The sequence below is a fragment of the Gnatocerus cornutus genome, chromosome 8 (genome assembly GCF_029298725.1).
Source record: "Gnatocerus cornutus isolate USDA-ARS CGAHR chromosome 8, icGnaCorn1.1, whole genome shotgun sequence".
Lineage (NCBI taxonomy): Eukaryota > Metazoa > Arthropoda > Insecta > Coleoptera > Tenebrionidae > Gnatocerus > Gnatocerus cornutus.
This window is the reverse complement of record NC_142240.1, coordinates 7,417,210-7,422,241: the sequence shown is the minus strand read 5'-3', so window position 1 is coordinate 7,422,241 and position 5,032 is coordinate 7,417,210. Positions and strand designations below refer to the sequence as shown.

At 42.0% G+C, this 5,032-nt stretch overlaps 1 pseudogene; it reads left to right on the top strand.

Moving 5' to 3' along the window:
- Positions 1-756: 756 nt before the first annotated feature.
- Positions 757-1,587, top strand: LOC148169397 (uncharacterized; annotated as a pseudogene).
- The last annotated feature ends 3,445 nt before the right edge of the window (positions 1,588-5,032 follow it).

Below are 5,032 nucleotides of genomic sequence, written 5' to 3'. Positions count from 1 at the left end.
ATTTCTTTCATTACCAAAGTTCTTTTTGATCTTTTCCCTCTGCACCGCCCAAAAATCCAACAGTGCATGGAAGAAACCTCTCTTAAAGTCTTCGACACTCTGACCAAAATTTCCCACTCGGGAAATAAGGTCTACTTTACTTTCGAGTAAAGTCTTTCTCCCCTCCTCGTCTAACTCTCTGTTGCTATGCCTGCTACACCTTTAACTAATATTTCCACGGTAAACTGTGCCGGGATCTCCCGGAAAATTCATCCCATTAAAAACTTTCTTTCAACAGACAATATCCAAATTCTTTCCATCACTGAAACTAAAACTTCAAAACCTGTTTATATTAACAATTTTAACTCTTACTGTCGCCCTTCAACTGTGCGAAACTCTCGAGGTGTAGCCCTTCTAATTCACACAAATCTAATCTCAACTCAACTTACTCTTCCTCCAAATCTTTCTGATCTTGAGCTCGTCGCAGCCACCGTGCACGTCAACAACCTTGAAATAGCCATTTTCTCCTACTATAATCCACCACTTGAACACATCTCTATTCCACTTCTTAATTTCGTGTCCCACTTTCATGGCTCAAGGAATGTCAATTATCAATTATTGTTACAGAACACCTGGCGCCGCTGGCCAGCGACGAATGCCAAATCGGAACAACGATCACCTCTGATCACCGCACGAACACCAGCAGTCAGAGAATAACAATCTTTGACTTCAAGAACGCCGACTGGATTTCCTTCAAAAGAGAGATTGACGAAAACATTCCGGAATTCCAAGAAACAAGAGATGCTGCTGTCATCGACCTTCAAATTTTCCTACCTCTGCACTTTCAACGTGGACATCAACAACACTGAAGAAAATGCGGAACAGAGCCAGCCTGCTCTACAGAATTCGAGGTCGCCTCCAAGGCTGTAGGACGGCCACTCTGCTCGACACCTACAAGACTTTCATTCGTCCAGTCATCGAGCACCGAGCACCCATCTTCGCCTCAATTTCAACCAGACTTCTGAAGCAAATTTCTTCTTTTGGTTCACGAAGCGGCAAACACCCAATCAATCGAATCTCGACTCACCCATCTCCAAAAGAAATACGTCTTACGAGTTTTCAACTCTAAAGCCGCGATTCCACTTGCTTGTTCTAGCCCAGACCAGACCAGACATCCAACATTTAAGTGACGTTTTTATAATTCTTCAGCCCTTTCCTGTGTTTAAAACATAAGATAAAACATTAAGATGCAATTGCACCCCTGACTACGCAGAAAAGGACTGAAGAATTATAAAAACGCCTCTCAAAATCTTGGATGTCTGGTCTGGTCTAGGCTAGACTAAGCAAGTGGAATCGCGGCTTAACAACACCATCGCCATCGAAACGCTTCAAACTTCTTTCAAGTACCCAGAGAGAAACGACCGCCTTCTCAGCAAAATTCCGAAGAAGCCCAAGCGCAAGCTCAAACATCCACCCACAGCTTTGCTCAAGACTCTCTACCCTGACATTCCACCACTTTTCTAGGAGATCGTCGAGGAAACACCTCTGATCCGATCTCTTCGCCGTTTTTTTCAACTTTTTAATCTTACTCTCCCAGACGAGGAAATTCCTACCCAATTCTCTTTTCCTACTTTACTTTTCCAACTCAACTTTCTCCATTTCATTTCTTTTCACGCCAACACTTTTTAGAATCAATCAATCACTAAAATTTTTCTTTTCCCCAGGTTCCTCCAGTTCTCCAAGGAAAACAACAGCCAAGGACAAAGGACCAGCCGGAAGGCTCCAAGGGACAGGACAAATCTGCAGGACCAGCAAGAAGTCCTCCAAAGAACCGGACTAACTTCAAACCCAAAATCTTCTTTTTCATTTTCATTCAATTTCTTCTCTTTTGTAAATAATGTAAATAAATGTAAATTGCTCCAGCGCTGAAAAGGCCATAAGCCTAAGGGAGTGCCGAGCAAATTAGCAATGGGTTGGGGGGCCCAGACTCCAGCCACTAGCCATACCGGAACAGGAGTCCAGGAGCCCCCTGGAAACAGCAAACGAAGGATCAGAAGTCCCCGGACCCCTCTGATGTCGACAATAAATAGTTTAAGTAATTTTTGTAAATAGTAACTTATAAGGTTAGGGTTTTTATTCTGATTCATTTTCCCTAAAGGAAAGCAACCATTAAGTAGGCGAAACACCAAAAATGTAAGCAACCAAGGTTGCGGGTGAGCCATAGTTAAATGTAATATCTTAGATTTGAAAATAAATTCAAGCTAGGTTAAGGCATCAGCGCCACAAATTAGCATTTCTTAATCTTAAGTGTGACATGTAATATCTTAGATTGATGACATTCGCAATATCAACAACAATAAAAACCTGTTGAATTTGAATCTGAAAGGCGTCCGCCTAGCGTTCTAGAGGTTTTTGAGAGAGATTAGGTGAATACTGCGCTAGTGTTCAGGGATCTTCGGATAACACATAAATGCCCGATTAATTACATAAGCGCAAGCGCTTGAAAAACTAAATCGCACTTGGCCTTTTCATTCACCACCTTCCAACTCCACCTTCGCCAGGAACGTTACCGCCTCCCGAACGATAGCACACGACAGAAAACCGTCGCAATTGCTGCACGAGATGCATGCAGCCACAGGCGATAGGCTAAGCGACGAAGTTCTCAGTTTATGGCTCCACCGCCTACCGCAAACAGCCAACATTTGCGCGGTAACTCCAGCGAGGTTTCAGTGGCACAGGGCATAGCAGACGCATTAACCCCATTGCTACAGCAGGTCAAAGCATTGACCAACACGGTGGAGGAGATGAAGCGTTCCCGCCATCGTCAAAACAACGGCAATCAAAACCCCCGGGAAGCTCAAAAAACGAGTAAGCAGTGCCGTCGTCTCCAACAGCCCCCAAACAGCCAGACTCTTTGTGCGTGACCGAGACACTCAAGTGTGGTTTTTGGTAGATGCCTGCTCGGAAGTGTGTGTTTTCACGCAAACTGATGCCGCATCATTGACTTCAGCTTGGTCCAACACCTCTATTCCGTAATTAAGACATTTGGACGGGTGAAATTAAATTGAAGTTTAGGTTTAAGAAAAACATTTCAGTGGGAATTCACCGTGGCTGACGTTGGAAAGCCCATCATTGGTGCGGACTTTTTAGAACATTTTAATTTTTGGTGGATGTGCGCGGCAAAACTCTAAAAGACAACATAACCCATGCGTGCAGTCAAGCGAAACACGTTAACGCGAACGTATTTTCCATACATAGACAACCGCCCAACGCATTCGCTAAAATATTGCGGAAGGTACAGGAACTTTCGCGAGCCGTGTAACCATGGATTTACTTGGAAGGACAACCGTTTGTAATTTATTACTATAACAGGAGTAGAAAAAATTATTTTTAAGTATTTCTGATCAATTATTATTATATTTCAAAAAATGGGAAAGGGAAAGACTGTAGATCCAAGAAAATATAAAAAAAAACCTGTATCTGGCGAGAGCTAATGGTATTATATAGTTATTTTGAAATGTTGTTAAAAGTATTAACTGATAATGATTTGAACCCGGAAGAATTTTTAACATGGACGAGAGTGGTATTCAAGTGAACAATAAAACTGGACGGGTAGTAGCCAGTAAGGATGCAAAATGTGTTAATACTGTAACCACCACTGAAAACGGTGAAAACATCTCTTTAATTGCTTGTTGCAATGCTGAGGGCACTTTTCTTCCCCCTGTGTTGATACTTAAAGGTTAATACAAAAAAAACTTGAATTTTCTTAAAGCTTGCCTCAAGGATCAGATGTGTTTATAAATCCAAAATCATCTTACATCAACGCTGATCTATTCTACAACTGGAAAGATCATTTTATTCCACGAAAGCCAGATGAGAAAGTTCTTCTTATTCTTGATGGTCATTCCTCCCATTCTAATTCATTTAAAATGCTACAGTTGGCTAAAGAAAATGACGTCATCCTACTTTGTCTACCAAGCCACCCAGGCTCTCCAACCATTGGATAGAAGATTTTTTAAGCCTTTTAAAAGTTACCTGTATAAAGAAGTAACCACTTGGTTTATTAACAACAAAGGAAAATCTTTCAGTCCAAAAATGATTGGTGATGTACAAGTCTGCAATCAGCTATAAATAGTGATGATAATCTGCAGTCAATTCAGAATAACAACCTTCCTTTGCCAATGAATCAGAATGACCTTATTTCACAGGCATCTGTTTTTTCACACAAAGAAACACCAACCAAGACCTTGAAAATAATGAGTCTATTACCTGTTATACATCATAATGTTACGAGAAAATTCTGGAAGCTTCGAGCGCCAGCGCAAAAAGAAAAAGAAGACAAAAAGAAAAACTGGAAGAAGAAGAAAGAAGACAAAAAGAAAAATTAGAGGAAGAAGAAAGAAGACAAACAGAGAATGCAGCAATCTTGAACCAGCTTAAAGACATGGAACAAAACATGAACGTAACCATTATGGTTAAGGTCGATAAAATTCAAAAAGAGGTAGAAGAGTGCATAGGAGGCGTTAAGGAGGAACTACGAGGCGTCAAACAAGAAGTTAAAGATCTGGAGCGATTTAAACAACACATGGAAAATGAGTTACTACGCTTAAGGCGTCAAGTTCCAAATAGGACCGGCCTGACCACAACGAAAGAAATGAAACCTCCGACTTACGATGGGTCGACTTCACTGGACAATTACAAGCTGCAATTTGAAGTGGCGGCCAAACAAAATGGATGGTCGGAAGAAGAAAAATCCTCATTTTTGATAGTTTCCTTGAGAGGGGCGGCTCTGGACCTGCTTGAGACAATTCCAGGTCGAGACAAAGAGCAGTACGACCAGCTGATGGCAGCGTTAGAGGCCAGATTTGGAAACCAACACCTGCAGCAAGTATGCGTCTCAGAGCTCAAGACGCGGCGGCAGAGAATTGGAGAGTCTCTGCAGGAATTTGAGGCAAGTGTTAAGCGCCTTGTTTTGCTCGCCTACCCTTCGTCTCCGGCGAATTTTGTGGAACAACTAGCTGTGGATACGTTCCTTCAAGGGATTCGAGATCCA